This window comes from Cupressus sempervirens, chromosome 6 (genome assembly GCF_028749045.1).
Source record: "Cupressus sempervirens isolate cs-2001-9-10 chromosome 6, ASM2874904v1, whole genome shotgun sequence".
Lineage (NCBI taxonomy): Eukaryota > Viridiplantae > Streptophyta > Pinopsida > Cupressales > Cupressaceae > Cupressus > Cupressus sempervirens.
The window spans coordinates 114,485,568-114,503,165 of NC_143123.1; the positions used below are offsets into that span (position 1 = coordinate 114,485,568).

At 29.2% G+C, this 17,598-nt stretch overlaps 1 pseudogene; it reads left to right on the forward strand.

Moving 5' to 3' along the window:
• LOC149551466 (glycosylphosphatidylinositol anchor biosynthesis protein 11-like) overlaps positions 1-16,132 on the forward strand; it is a 43,920-nt pseudogene extending 27,788 nt beyond the window's left edge.
• Positions 16,133-17,598: the final 1,466 nt, after the last annotated feature.

Below are 17,598 nucleotides of genomic sequence, written 5' to 3' on the forward strand. Positions count from 1 at the left end.
CTCATCTCTTCATTTTGAAAGGTTGAATGAGAATTTGCATCGAGTTTTTGCTGGAATTCATACTCACATTTGCTCATATTCACATACGCAAAGATCAAATTTGACCAAAAGTTGACCAAATTTAACCACAATTGACTTGAGTTGACTAGTTTCAAAAAGAATTTTGAAATAATTAAACTAAATTATTTAATTAAATGGAGTACTTACTTCTACTTAATTAAACAAATTTATTTAATTAAATGAGAAGCCATTCCTAATTAATTAAATGCAGTTATTTAATTAAATAAGAAAAGTGTCTCTAATTAATTAAAGAGAAAAAGTAATTATGCAAGCATATATCATTTTATTAAATTAAATATCTCAACAAAATCACTCTTCAGTTCAAAAAAGGAAATTTCCAAATCACTATTGATCAAAAATGAGTTACATTAGTTAACTCCTTTTTGTACTCAAATTGAATCAGTTAACTTCGTATTTTAGTGAAATTAAATTTGTTAACTCCCTTTAATTTGAAAATCTCCCTTTATGACTGAACTTCACCTTTAATCCTGACCGTTGATTGAAATCGATCTCAATAGTTGATGAATTCCAAGAAAGTCTATTTAAAAGACCCTCTTCTCTTCATTTTGAAAGGTTGAATGATAATTTGGATCGAATTCTTGCTTGAATTCATACTCACATTTTCTCATATTCACATACGCAAAGATCAAGTTTCACCAAAAGTTGAATAGATTTAACCACAGTTTACTTGAGTTGACTAGTTTCGAAAAAAATTTTGAAATAATTAAATGAAATTATTTAATTAAATGGAGTACTTACTTATAATTAATTAAACAAAGTTATTTAATTAAATGAGAAGCCATTCTTAATTAATTAAATGAAGTTATTTAATTAAATAAGAAAATTGTCTCTAATTAATTAAAGATTATTTAATTAAATAGAAAAAGTAGTTATGAGAGCATATCTCATTTTATGTAATTAAATATTTCAACAAAATCTCTCTTCAGTTCAAAAAGGGGAATTTCAAGTTCACTAGTGATCAAAAATGAGTTGAATCAGTTAACTCTTTTTTCTACTCAAATTGAATCAGTTAACTTCCTATTTAACTCAAATTAAATCAGTTAACTCGCTTTTATTTGAAAATCTCCTTTTATGACTGAACTTCACCTTTACTCCTGACCGTTGATTGAAATCGATCTCAACCGTTGATGAATTCCAGGAAAGTCTATTTAAGAGACCCTCATCTCTTCATTTTGAAAGGTTGAATGAGAATTTGCATCGAATTGTTGCTGAAATTCACACTCACATTTGCTCATATTCACATACGCAAAGATCAAGTTTGACCAAAAGTTGACCCGATTTAACCACAGTTGACTTGAGTTGACTACTTTCATAAAGGATTTTGAAATAATTAAACAAAATTATTTAATTAAATGGAGTACTTACCTCTAATTAACTAAACAAAGTTAATTAAATGAGAAGCCATTCCTAATTAATTAAATGGAGCTATTTAATTAAATAAGAAAAGTGTCTCTAATTAATTAAAGATTATTTAATTAAATAGAAAAAGTAATTATGAGAGCATATCTCATTTTATTAAATTAAATATCTCAACAAAATCTCTCTTCAGTTCAAAAAGAGAAATTTCAAGTTCACTATTGATCAAAAATGAGTTAAATCAGTTAACTCCTTTTTCTACTCAAATTGAATCAGTTAACTCCTTATTTTACTCAAATTAAATCCGTTAACTCCCTTTAATTTGGAAATCTCCCTTTATGACTGAACTTCACCTTTAATCCTGACCGTTGATTGAAATCTATCTCAACTGTTGATAAATTCCAGGAAAGTCTATTTAAGAGACCCTCATCTCTTCATTTTGAAAGGCTGAATGAGAATTTGCATCAAATTGTTGCTGGAATTCATACTCACATTTGCTCATATTCACATACGCAAAGATCAAGTTTGACCAAAAGTTGACCAGATTTAACCACGATTTACTTGAGTTGACTAGTTTCGAAAAGAATTTTGAAATAATTAAACGAAATTATTTAATTAAATGAAATACTTACTTCTAATTAATTAAACAAAGTTGTTTAATTAAATGAGAAGCCATTCCTAATTAATTAAATGAAGTTATTTAATTAAATAAGAAAAGTGTCTCTAATTAATTAAAGATTATTCAATTAAATAGAAAAAGTAATTATGAGAGCATATCTCATTTTATTAAATTAAATATCTCAATAAAATCTCTCTTCAGTTCAAAAAGGGAAATTTCCATTTCACTATTGATCAAAAATGAGTTAAATCAGTTAACTCTTTTTTCTACTCAAATTGAATCAGTTAACTCCTTATTTTACTCAAATTTAATCTGTTAACTCCCTTTAATTTGGAAATCTTCCTTTATGACTTAACTTCACCTTTAATCATGACCGGTTATTGAAATCGATCTCAACCGTTGATGAATTCCAGGAAAGTCTATTTAAGAGACTCTGATCTCTTCATTTTGAAAGGTTGGATGAGAATTTGCATCGAATTGTTGCTGGAATTCATACTCACATTTGCTCATATTCACATATGCGAAAATCAAGTTTGACCAAAAGTTGACTAGATTTAACCACTGTTGACTTGAGTTAACTAGTTTCGAAAAGAATTTTGAAATAATTAAACAAAATAATTTAATTAAATGGAGTACTTAGTTTTAATTAATTAAACAAAGTTATTTAATTGAATGAGAAGCCATTCCTAATTAATTAAATGAAGTTATTTAATTAAATAAGAAAAGTGTCTCTAATTAATTAAAGATTATTTAATTAAATAGAAAAAGTAATTATGAGAGCATATCTCATTTTATTAAATTAAATATTTCAACAAAATCTCTCTTCAGTTCAAAAACGAAAATTTCCAATTCAGTATTGATAAAAAATGAGTTAAATGAGTTAACTCCTTTTTCTACTCAAATTGCATCATTTAACTCCTTATTTTAATCAAATTAAATATATTAAATCCCTTTAATTTTAAAATCTACCTTTATGACTGAACTTCACCTTTAATCCTGACCGTTGATTGAAATCGATCTCAACCGTTGATGAATTCTAAGAAAGTCTATTTAAGAGACCCTCATCTCTTCATTTTGAAAGGTTGAATTAGAATTTGCATCGAATTTTTACTGAAAATCATACTCACATTTGCTCATATTCACATATGCAAAGATCAAGGTTGACCAAAAGTTGACCAGATTTAACCATGGTTGACTTGAGTTGACTGTAGTGCCTGCCCCTTGTCTACTTTTTTTTCTAGTTACATTCATGATATCATTGCCAAACTCTTTTAGGCCAAGTTTTATGTTTGATAATTAGTAGCATTATCTTGAGATTATCAGATGTTGTCTTACACTCAGTTTATTATATGATGAGATTACTTGGTACTCTATATTTCAAGCATGTATGATGATTATTCAATGTTTTCAGTTATCGATGATGATTAGTTAGATGGTTTATTATCCACATGTGCTTCCTTATGATGTATTTTCTATTAATTAAGTCTAATTAAAAAAATTAATTAATTATTTAATTTAATGAAATATTATTATGACATTTTCATATTTAAGTAATTGAGAAATTAATTAAATAAAAGAATTAAAATTGGAGAAAAAAGTTTAAAGATAAATTTAGAACGTGATAATATTTATTCAATTTAATAATAATATATTTAGAGTTCATTTTTTTAAAAATAAATGCTAAATAGTATTGTTATTTAAATTAATTAAATATTTTATCAATTAAGTTTTTAAAATAAATTAAAAGTTGAAAGATATTAAATTAATAAAGTTCTAGATCGCATGATGCGAGCATGAATTGAAAATAAAAGAAATTAATTAAAAAAATAAAATAAGTAAAAATAATAATGTTATTTTAATTTCATAAAGTGCACATGAGATTAAAGTAATAAATTAATTTAAAATAGAAGTCAAGTGGAATATTAAATAAAGTTATTTAATAATTCAACTTATTATGCATGAAAAGATGAATGCAAAATAAAAGAAAAGATAATACAAGTTAATTTTGAGTTAGCTGAGTTGAGCAAAGAGTCTTCTCGGGTGAATGCACAATTAGTGCTCTGATTTGAGAAGAAAACTCCTTATCACAACTTTGGGGTTCATTTTTGGGAGGGGGTGAATTTTGGAGACAGGAATTTTGGGGAAAGAACTTTGGAAGAAAATTTCAAAAGGAGAATTCTAAGAAGGATTTTTAGAAGAAAGATATTGAAGAGATGCGAGTTCTCTTACAGTTTTTGGGAATTGCATATTAGCATCAGGTTCAGGTAGGGTCTGGTATTTTGACCCCTAAATGATTTAATAAATTTAATATATTCGGTCTACTTCGTGATTGTAAGAACTTGTCTTCTCGAATTTGTGAATTCTTCATTCTAGATCTTTTGCTATTCGATTTTCATCTGTAAATCTAGATTGGAAAACTATTTTAGAAAACCACATTCGTAGGTAAAAAAGAGCATTTGGATTAAATCGGGTTTTGGGTTGAATTAAAATTAAATTGAGAAATTTAATTTGGAAAAATGTTTGATCTGGGAAATGAAAATTCGATTGGTTCGATTTAATTTTTCTATTAGATTAGATTGTAATAAAAAATTAAAAAAATAAAAATAAAAATAAATTAATATTAATGAGCTTTGAATGGTTATTCTAATTAAATAAAAATCGTTTTTTAAAAAAAAAATAGTTAAAAAAAAGAAAAAAATATATATTATATTTTATTGTGGGGGGGGAGGGAATTACCTCGTACCCCACCCCCACTGTCGCAACTTTGCGCATAGTACCTGCATCGCAGGTACTACGATGTCAGGTACCAGGTACCTGCCGCCGCAGGCCTTGCGACATCAGGATTGCAGAAGCCACAGGCTTTTGCATTAAGCCGGCGGGCTTATTAAATATACGTCAGTTATTATTTTTTTTTAATTTTTAAAAATTGTTTTATTTTAATTAAATTAAATTTATTTTAATATTAATTATGTAATTAATTAATGCATTGTTAAATGTAATTTATTTATTTATTTAAAATATATATATATAATATGATTTTTACTTCATAGTTTAAAATATTAATAAATAAATAAATAATTTAATTAATATTTTTTTAGTGAATATCCATATTATTTAATTAAGGCTATCCGTCAATGCCTATCTTACCCAAATTTTTGATATGATTAATTATAAGAGTCGGGTTAATTCGTTGGGGTAAACTATGAAACTTAGTTAATTGAAAACTCACACTAAAATGAAAGTTGGAACTTTTACTATGAACTATGAGATTATTACGCTTTCTATGTTTTGTTTATGTTTGGGGTTTGGGTGGTCCTAGAGTGTTGACCAATTTAGGACATTTACCAGAGGCACTGGGGTTGTGTGATTGTGATGTTATGGTGATTTGTTCTCGATCTTTATACTCGACCTTGGTAATGTGATGCTATGCTCTATTATGGATGTCTTTAGTGGTTTTTATTGCTTTCCAATTTCCTTGTGTGAAGCTGAGGTATTTTAAAGTGAATTGTTCTTGGTGATGTCACGTTGTGACATATTTTGACTTGATCATTTTGGAGTCTTCGATCAGTATTGTGATCTATTATTGGGATACTTGTTGGTTGCTCGTTGGAGAACCATTGGATATTGTGACTTATTATTGATGCCTTTAGTTGCTGATAGAGAACTGTTGTGATCATTATGATTATCATTTGATGCTTTCCAGTCGCTTGTATAAGGCTGAGGTGATATTTTTGATTTGTGATTTCATTAGCCTAGGGTAGGTTATCTATGTGTAGTGTTGAGAAGTGGCTTGCGATGGGGGCTATGGCCCTAAGTGGCTGCCAGGGTAACTCATTGTAAGTTGTTTTAATAAGTGAAAACATCTCATCTAAATACTGAATTAAATGAGTCTAATAAGATAACTGTATGTTCTCTCCCATGCCTTGAGTACTAGTACAGACTAGGATGGGGTAGCGAGAACACTTGGTTGCGACCTTGCATTCTGTAGTATGCCTCGTTAGTACGAGAGGATATTAGTGGCTGCAAGATCACAGGGGACCCAAGATTCCTAAGGGATTACTCGGGAAACTTTCGACGTGACTTTTGCGATGACACTTTTCCGCTTGCATGGTAGGTTTCCTACGTGTCTTTGTGTGCCTCTGGGTTTAGATGTCAATCTATTTTTAGGAACCTTTGAGTTAGCATACTTATAGGATTTCCTGGACTTAGAGAGTATTTATGTTACATGTTTTTTTTCCATTGGGACTTGAGATTATCTCCTCAGCGCGGTAAGAGTGGACCATTTAGGTTCCACGTGGTCGGGTGGTAGTGCTTTTTATTCTTACCATTGAGATTCATCCAAGACACCGTAGTTGGAGTATTACTGTTGGTATATACCTTCATTCTATTCATGGATCATTATGATAGATGGTTATATTATATGTTGGATGTAGTATCATGTTATGATGTATGTATATTTCTTGATGTATGGATTTATTATATATGATGAATGGTTTCATTTATTTATTGCACGTGTATCATGCATCCAAAGAGGATGATGTATATTTATCTTCTTTCTATATATTCTTTTAAAGCCTTTCATACCTTGTGACATATATAGTGGATGAATGAGCATTCCGAATTAATTTGCCAAGAGGCATTTAGAATAATTGTATATTTTACGAACATTGGACTTTTCAGTATTCTTTCATATGGATGTATAAAATGATGGACTTGGTTTTAGATTAGACTTTACATGTGATTCAATGTCATGGGATCTTTAAGGAATGCAACCTGTTATGTATGTTATTGCTTCTGCTACTTTGTGTTTGAGGTGTATGTTATACTTTCTTTAAAAAAAAAAATGCTATCAAAATTAGTCAAACTTTAAGTTATTTCTTTTGCATCCCTTGGTGGGGTGTTACATTGACTAATATCGAAAAGAATTTTGAAATAATTAAATGAAATTATTTAATTAAATGGAGTACTTATTTCTAATTAATTAAAAAAGGTTATTTAATTAAATGAGAAGCCATTCCTAATTAATTAAACAAAGTTATTTAATTATATAAGAAAAGTGTCTTTAATTAATTAAAAATTATTTAATTAAATAGAAAAAGTAATTATGAGAGCATGTCTCATTTTATTAAATTAAATATCTCAACAAAATCTCTCTTCACTTCAAAAAGGGAAATTTCCAGTTCACTATTGATCAAAAATAAGTTAAATCAGTTAACTCATTTTTCTACTCAAATTGAATCAGTTAACTCCTTATTTTACTCAAATTAAATCTATTAACTCCCTTTAATTTGGAAATCTCCCTTTATGACTGAAATTCACCTTTAATCCTGACCATTGATTGAAATCGATCTCAACCGTTGATGAATTCCAAGAAAGTCTATTTAAGAGACCCTCATCTCTTCATTTCGAAAATTTGAATGAGAAATTGCATCGAATTGTTGTTGAAATTCACACACACATTTGCTCATATTGACATACGCAAAGATCAAGTTTGACCAAAAGTTGACCAGATTTAACCACAATTAACTTGAGCTGACTAGTTTCGAAAAGAATTTTGAAATAATTAAATGAAATAATTTAATTAAATAGAGTACTTACTTCTAATTAATTAAACAAAGTTATTAAATTAAGTGAGAAGCCATTCCTAATTAATTAAATGAAGTTATTTAATTAAATAATAAAATTGTCTCTAATTAATTAAAGATTATTTAATTAAATAGAAAAAGTAATTATGAGAGCATATCTCATTTTATTAAATTAAATATCTCAACAAAATCTCTCTTCAGTTCAAAAAGGAAAATTTCCATTTCACTATAGATCAAAAATGAGTTAAATCAGTTAACTCCTCTTTCTACTCAAATTGAATCAGTTAACTCCTTATTTTACTCAAATTAAATCTGTTATCCCTTTAATTTGGAAATCTCCCTTTATGACTGAACTTCACCTTTAATCCTGACCATTGATTGAAATTGATCTCAATCGTTCATGAATTCCAAGAAAGTCTATTTAAGAGACCCTCATCTCTTCATTTTGAAAGGTTGAATGAGAATTTGCATCGAATTGTTGCTAGAATTCATACTCACATTTGCTCATATTCACATACGCAAAGAGCAAGTTTGATCAAAATTTGATCAGATTTACCCACGGTTGACATGAGTTGACTAGTTTTGAAAAAAAATTTGAAATAATTAAACAAAATTATTTAATTAAATGGAGTACTTACTTCTAATTAATTAAACAAAATTATTTAATTAAGTGAGAAGCCATTCCTAATTAACTAAATGAAGTTATTTAATTAAATAAGAAAAGTGTCTCTAATTAATTAAGGATTATTTAATTAAATAGAAAAAGTAATTATGAGAGCATATCTCATTTTATTAAATTAAATATCTCAACAAAATCTCTCTTCAGTTCAAAAAGGGAAATTTCCAGTTCACTATTGATAAAAAATGAGTTAAATCAATTAACTCCTTGTTCTACTCAAATTGAATCAATTAACTCCTTAATTTACTCAAATTAAGTCTATTAACTCCCTTTAATTTGGAAATCTCCCTTTATGACTGAACTTCACCTTTAATCCTGACCGCTGATTGAAATCGATCTCAACCGTTGATGAATTCCAGGAAAATCTATTTAAGAGACCCTCATCTCTTCGTTTTGAAAGGTTGAATGAAAATTTGCATCGAATTGTTGCTGGAATTCATACTCACATTTGCTCATATTCACATACGCAAAGATCAAGTTTGATCAAAAATTGATCAGATTTAACCACGGTTGACATGAGTTGACTAGTTTTGAAATAAATTTTTAAATAATTAAACGAAATTATTTAATTAAATGGAGTACTTACTTCTAATTAATTAAATAAAGCTATTTAATTAAGTGAGAAGCCATTCCTAGTTAATTAAATGAAGTTATTTAATTAAATAAGAAAAGTGTCTCTAATTAATTAAAGATTATTTAATTAAATAAATAAAGTAATTATGAGAGTAAATCTCATTTTATTAAAATAAATATCTCAACAAAATCTCTCTTCAGTTCAAAAAGGGAAATTTCGAGTTCACTATTGATCAAAAATGAGTTAAATCAGTTAACTCCTTTTTCTACTCAAATTTAATCAGTTAACTACTTATTTTACTCAAATTAAATTTGTTAACTCCCTTTAATTTGGAAATCTCCCTTTATGACTGAACTTCACCTTTAATCCTAACCGCTGATTGAAATCGATCTCAACCATTGATGAATTTCAAGAAAGTCTATTTAAAAGACCCTCATCTCTTTATTTTGAAAGGTTGAATGAGAATTTGGATCGAATTATTGCTGGAATTCATACTCACATTTGTTCATATTCACATACGCAAAGATCAAGTTTGACCAAAAATTGACTAGATTTAACTACGGTTGACTTGAGTTGACTAGTTTTGAAAAGAATTTTGAAATAATTAAATAAAATTATTTAATTAAATGGAGTACTTACTTCTAATTAAATAATAATAGTTATTTAGTTAAGTGAGAAGTCATTCCTAATTAATTAAATGAAGTTATTTAATTAAATAAGAAAAGTGTCTCTAATTAATTAAAGATTATTTAATTAAATGAAAAAGAAATTTTGAGAGCATATGTCATTTTATTAAATTAAATATCTCAACAAAATCCCTCTTCAGTTCAAAAAGGGAAATTTTTAGTTCACTATTGATAAAAAATGAGTTAAATCAGTTGACTCCTTTCTCTACTCAAATTGAATCAGTTAACTCCTTATTTTATTCAAATTAGATCTGTTAACTCCCTTTAATTTGAAAATCTCCCTTTATGACTGAACTTCACCTTTAATCCTGACCATTTGTTGAAATCGATCTCAACCATTGATGAATTCCAAGAAAATCTATTTAAGAGACCCTAATCTCTTCATTTTGAAAGGTTGAATGAGAATTTGCATCAAATTGTTGCTGGAATTCATACTCAAATTTGCTCATATTTACATATGCAAAGATCAAGTGTGACCAAAAATTGACCAGATTTAACCACGATTGACTTGAGTTGACTAGTTTCGAAAAGAATTTTGAAATAATTAAATGAAATTATTTAATTAAATGGAATACTTACTTCTAATTAATTAAACAAAATTATTTAATTAAATGAGAATCAATTCTTAACTAATTAAATGAAGTTATTTAATTAAGTAAGAAAAGTGTCTCTAATTAATCAAAGATTATTTAATTAAATAGAAAAAGTAATTATGAGAGCATATCTCATTTTATTAAATTAAATATCTCAACAAAATCTCTCTTTAGTTCAAAAAGAGAAATTTTCATTTCACTATTGATCAAAAATGAGTTAAATCAGTTAACTACTTTTTCTACTCAAATTGAATCAGTTAACTCCTTATTTTACTCAAATTAAATATGTTAACTCCCTTTAATTTGGAAATCTCCCTTTATGATTGAACTTCACCTTTAATCCTGACCGCTGATTGAAATCGATCTCAACCATTGATGAATTTTAGGAAAGTCTATTTAAGAGACCCTCATCTCTTCATTTTGAAAGGTTGAATGAGAATTTGGATCAAATTGTTGCTGGAATTCATACTCACATTTGTTCATATTCACATACACAAAGATCAAGTTTGACCAAAAATTGACCAGATTTAACCACGGTTGACTTGAGTTGACTAGTTTCGAAAAGAATTTTGAAATAATTAAACGAAATTATTTAATTAAATGGAGTACTTATTTCTAATTAAATAATAATAGTTATTTAGTTAAGTGAGAAGCCATTCCTAATTAATTAAATGAAGTTATTTAATTAAATAAGAAAAGTGTCTCTAATTAATTAAAGATTATTTAATTAAATAGAAAATGTAATTATGAGAGCATATCTCATTTTATTAAATTAAATATCTCAACAAAATCTCTCTTCAGTTCAAAAAGGGAAATTTCAAGTTCACTATTGATCAAAAATGAATTAAATCAGTTAACTCATTTTTCTACTCAAATTGAATCAGTTAATTCCTTATTTTACTCAAATTAAATCTGTTAACTCCCTTTAACTTAGAAATCTCCCTTTATTACTGAACTTCACCTTTAATCTTGACCGCTGATTGAAATCGATCTCAATCGTTGATGAATTCTAGGAAAGTCTATTTAAGAGACCCTCATCTCTTCATTTTGAAAGGTTGAATGAGAATTTGCATCGAATTGTTGCTGGAATTCATACTCACATTTTCTCATATTGACATACGCAAAGATCAAGTTTGACCAAAAGTTGAGTAGATTTAACCACGGTTGACTTGAGTTGACTAGTTTTGAAATAATTAAACAAAATTATTTGATTAAATGGAGTACTTTCTTGTAATTAATTAAACAATTTTATTTAATTAAATGAGAAGATGAGGAGAAACTAAGAAAAGACAGAAGAGGGAGGGAGAGAGCATGGAGCGCTCCAGTAGTCAGGGAAAGGATTCTCTGCCCATTCCCCTCTCCCCTATACATCCTCAGCCTCCTTTGGAGGAAAATTACAACTCTGGACAGATTGAGGGGGAAGTGCAAGTTAATAACAGAAGGAAGGCTTGGAAGAACTTCAATGTGAGAACGGCCACTATGGGAATCTACAGAGAGGCGATGAACCCCCAACTCCTTGTGGACGACCTCGAGAAGCCTAGACTCAATGAGCTAATTAACCTGGCTATGGTGGCTATTTCTGATAATGCAAGAGAAATGGGCATGAATCTATTGAACAATGCCCGCAATAGCATGATCGACAACTTCAGATCAATTAAATGGCTTTTCCATGAACTTGAGGATGTCAGAGATAGGGTTTCCCAAATGGAAAAAATCAAGAGCAAGACAGGTGCAGAAAGCCAAGGCGACCGGAACAGCTGGGAGACTCTGATGGAGAGGAGAGTAAAAAATATTGAGAACTACAATCACAACCTGGCAAGTCAAATGATCTCCCTCCTCGCTTCAATCAACGACAACATCCTCTCTCTCTTGGAAAATCTCAAAGACAGGAACCAGATGGAGGAAGATGATAAACAGAACAGAGACAAAGATAGGCTGGATGTGGATAAAGCCAAGGACAACACTATGGAGCAGGATTTGACGAACGCCCAGGATCATAAGGCAGAAGAGCAACAAGAGTGCACCGAAGCTGCCCATACCATGCTCGAGATGGAGAAGTAGTCTGCTAGGTTGGGTCTCTGTCCTTTGGTTTTTGTTTCTCCTGGCTTTGGCTTTTTGTCTGGTCTCTGTTTTTCTGGTTGGTTCTCTGGCCTTTTTAGTGGGCAGTTGTTTCGGGCTGGGCCTTTGGGCTTATTTTCAGCCGTAAGGCTTATGTTTTGGCTGGGTGTTTTTTCGCTTATTTTCAGCCTTTCTTGTTGTTAAACTTATGGGTTTCAGGACCCCTTAAAACCTGTTTACCTTATCAAAAACTAATTAAATGAAGTTATTTAATTAAATAAGAAAAGTGTCTCTAATTAATTAAATATTATTTAATTAAATAAGAAAAGTGTCTCTAATTAATTAAATATTATTTAATTAAATAGAAAAAGTAATTATGAGAGCATATCTCATTTTATTAAATTAAATATCTCAACAAAATCTCTCTTCAGTTCAAAAAGGGAAATTTCCAGTTCACTATTAATCAAAAATGAGTTAAATCAGTTAACTCCTTTTTCTACTCAAATTGAATCAGTTAACTCCTTATTTTACTCAAATTAAATCTGTTAACTCCCTTTAATTTGGAAATCTCCCTTTATGAGTGAACTTCATCTTTAATTCTGACCACTGATTGAAATCGATCTCAACCGTTGATGAATTCCAGGAAAGTCTATTTAAGAGACCCTCATCTCTTCATTTTGAAAGGTTGAATGAGAATTTGCGTCGAATTGTTGCTGGAATTCATACTCACATTTGCTCATATTCACATACGCAAAGATCAAGTTGGACCAAAATTTGATCAAATTTAACCATGGTTGACTTGAGTTGACTAGTTTCGAAAAGAATTTTGAAATAATTAAACAAAATTATTTAATTAAATGGAGTACTTACTTCTAATTAATTAAACAAAGTTATTTAATTAAGTGAGAAGCCATTCCTAACTAATTAAATGAAGTTATTTAATTAAATAAGAAAAGTGTCTGTAATTAATTAAAGATTATTTAATTAAATAGAAAAAGTAATTATGAGAGCATATCTCATTTTATTAAATTAAATATCTCAACAAAATCTCTCTTCAGTTCAGAAAGGAAAATTTCCAATTCACTATTGTGTCATGCCCAAAAAGTAAGGGCAAAACACACACAATTATTTTTTATTTTTTATTTTTTATTTTAAATGTAGTAGGTCCACTGGGGTTTAAGAGTTGATTCACAAAAATTCGATTTACTACACTCATCCTGAATTATACTCATGTGAAGAAATGCATCGATAAAGTAAATTTTCGTTATTAAATTTGTAACAACATTTAGTTCGTTGTCATATTAAGTTCTAAACGATAAATTTAAATCATTTGAAGAACAATATAAATTAGTCTTAAATTTAACTATGTAGAACGAATCACATTATCTTGGTAGGCTAACATAACTTGTTATGTTTACAAACATAATGATTAACTTTCTTAACATCTAACTACCTTTTTACTAATCTAATCAAAACTAATTAATATTTACAAACTAAAACTAAACTACATGACTAATCTCTACAATCAACTTTAATACAACTGAGATTCAACTTAGTAATTACTAGTTACTAGCACAATAATACTAAATTACTTCTTTTAAGAAAACGAATCAAACAACATTACTTAAATGACATATTATACTAATAATGGAAACTAACTTTCTAATTACTATCCAATATTTAATCGATTGAATACTAAAAGATCAGTTAAATTTAACTATTCAACTCATGCTAACTACGTATGAAAACTTTTATTGAAAATCTAATTCACCATGGATATACACATAGAATTTGAGGTAAACATTATCATCCCTTATAGTTTATATTATAATCATTATAACACTCACATTAGATAAGGTTTGTGATCATAATTTAAGTATAGGTCCTCTACATTGCATCAAAGATTATAACTTGAGGTGTAATAAATCGTTAAATAGAACTCTCGCTATAAGATTAATATTAGTATTTGCTTCATCACTCCATTAGTCTAACATAACCTTGTTTTATACAAAACATCCTTATTGGTTAAAACTTTACTTGATTTGAAACTAAATTAATCAATCTGTAAATAGCTACTCGATTAGCACCAGTTTTATAAGATAAGATGTAACTACACAATGTACTTGAAACCCTTTGGATATACTGGTTAAATTTGTCACTTAATAAAACTAATTTCTAGATAAAGTTAATGTCTCTAATTTCAACCACACTATCCCTTGAGCTAAGCTCGCTCAATTTATTAAATTTTGTCATTTATGTGGAGCACTTGATTACACTAACATGAAATATTTAAAATTAAGCTAACTAAACAACATGCATACCAACTATACTATCTAAATATATAAGGAAAAATACTCGACTATCTTCTAACTATAATTGTGATAATTTCAAAAACTTACTAACAAGTAATATTAACAACTTTAACTTATACTACACTATCTTACCTGACTAACTATTATCTACCAACATATTAAATTAATCTACTTAACATATATCCAAAATTAAAACTTGAACTAGAATAATAAAACAATTTGCAATTAACAAAATTACCAAATGATACTAATCACTAATATTTAAAACATTACAAATATGATCATAAAACTAATTAACTTTAAGACTTTAACAATATGGAACAACTAGAATCTAAGTAATCAATTAAAATTTGTAAACATTAGAATATTAAATAACCGATATTTAAACAACATAACTATACGTTACTAACACATAACTTAACTACATTTAACATAGACTAGCTATCACATAAACTAAAAACTAATCTAACATTACCACTAACATAGAACGCTAACTACTCTTTAAAACTCTTTACTAACACCTATACTACCAAACAATTATTATATTACCTCTAAATATTATCAAGGACTCCAAATCAAATTATAGGTTAATGCCATTCTTAATATAAACAATCTAAAACCTGGCTAACATCCTTACCTAGCTAGATTGCATACTAAAATACTACACTTATCCATCATATAATACTAGACTAAATTTAAAGAGGGCTTCATTAGAATCTTCTTACTAATCTAATTAATAAATTAAAACCACTCTTGTTTAAAATTAATCACAGCTCTAAATTGTATCTAACTTTTAATAAACTATTCTAAAAATTTCATACTAACACATACTAACTATACTACACAAAATAAATAATTAAAATATCATTAAATATTACCCCCTCTGCACCCTAATCAAACACCTAGCACTTGCCTGTCGTATCATAGGTTTGTCCAATCATCCTGCACACTCGAAGAGTCCTCCATGTTTAAGCTTGAATGGTTTTCACATCACTGCTCAATAAGGATGGAATAATGCCTCAGCTCCCATTTCCTTTTTGCTAGCACAACTTCCTATAAAAGCCATTGGCTTCTTATGGGCAATAGAAGCTCCTACTGTGATTCTCGCTTACAAATGATTCCGAGCTAACCCACAAGTTTGTTCGGTATGGTGGGCTATTGGCCGAAGTCTTTTAAGCATACACGCAAGTGCTTTAGTGAATGCATTTGGAGCAGTTGTTTTTGGTGCACCTCTAGGACTTCTGAATGCTGGAAGGTCTCCACAGTGGTCGTTGTTAATGTCTTTGTTTGCTATTGTACCAACAGCTACTATTTTTGGTATATCATGGCGAGATTGGCAGCGCATTTTTTTTTTGCCCATATGAAACTTTTGGAAGGCATTGATTATGCACTCTGCTTTCCTGCATATGGAGCTGTTATTGGTGCATGGTTTGGAGCTTGGCCAATGCCCCTTGATTGGGAAAGACCACAACAGGAATGGCCAATATGAGTAACTTATGGTACACTAGGTGGGTACTTATTGGGTTTGATGGCATTGGGAGTTGCCTGTATTCTGTCATTCAAGATGGTTAAGTGGAAAGACTGAATAATTGTACCATTTTATGTATCCTTCATCTTTCATAGTAAACAAGTTCCAGATGAAACAAATCCCCATCATCCTTTGTGCAATACGTGGCTCTCTGCGGCTACAAAATTTATCATAAAACCTACCAATCACCATCTTTGATGAAGTCGATCTGCACAGTACCTTTTGTTTGATGATTTCACCAATATCATAGAAATTGACCTGTTTCAACTACCCATTAATGTGGAAAGACAAGAAATTTGTAAGCCGTGTGAGGGGAAAAGTGAATTCAAAAAAGTGCAAGTCTGCCACACGCAAGACAGCTGTAATAGGCCTGACACCAGTCAATTCCAATGCATGGCATGATAACAATAGACCTCCTACGTATCTCAAAAACAATAAGCCTATGTAAATCTGCCTTGACACTCCCATTTCAAATTTATGTTTGATAGGATGGTGCCTAGGGAAGGAAATCGACTAGGCAGTATTATGAGAAATATTTATGCACTTCTAGTCTCATTTATTGTGCAACTGTCCCACCCAAATTGGGTCACATCATGGAGGAAACTTAGGACAACTTGTAATATAAATCAAATGAGTTTTGGGAATGATTAGTTTCTACTTGCCATCAAAGTAATAATATTCTATTTAGGCTATTATTTTATATGTCTATAATAGACAGAGTTTCTTTTGTTTGTCAACCCATACATTTTCTAGAATGCTAAATCTACTTCTTCAGGTCTCTCATAGATATACTTTTTGGATAAACTTACATTACTATCTCATTCTTTCTTTGAAACCAACATAATGGATAACCTTTCAAGTTATTTAATGGTTATTCCTTCTTTCTTCCTACAATTTATATTTTTAACAATCTTCAAACAACAAAGTGTATGCTCCTTATTTTTTTTTAAATTCAAGTGATGCAAAGTTTCTTAATCAAATTGGATTAAAATTTTGAAGAACTTATGGGAAATAGGATATAATACACAGAATTGAACAAAAAGGTGGTGAGTAATACTAATTCAATTTGCTCATATCCATCTATGAGATTTATCAAGAAATGAGATAGATTTTTGAGTTCAATGCAGGGTTTATTTTAAATTTCATCACCATATTAATACATCAATTTGAAACTTTATCATATCAAATTTATCTCTCCATTATGATAATTGAACTTGAACATCCCTAATTCAATGACATTCTTTACCTATTATTTTCTCACAACCATAAGCCAAAATTTGAGATCACAAAGAGACATTGCAGGGATATTTCATAATCTCTTTTCTTTTCTCTCCTATTATGCATCCTGGTTCAAGGCTCCATCGGGAAAGAACCAGTAAGAAAATCCGATGTTGTTGCCAATCATTCACAATATAACTTACATATAATTACATAAAATTTACAATTTAATGATAATCTCTTCAAGCTTCTTCACAAGACTATCTTCTTTTAACTTCAAATCTTCACGGAAGCACAAGGAGAACAAAA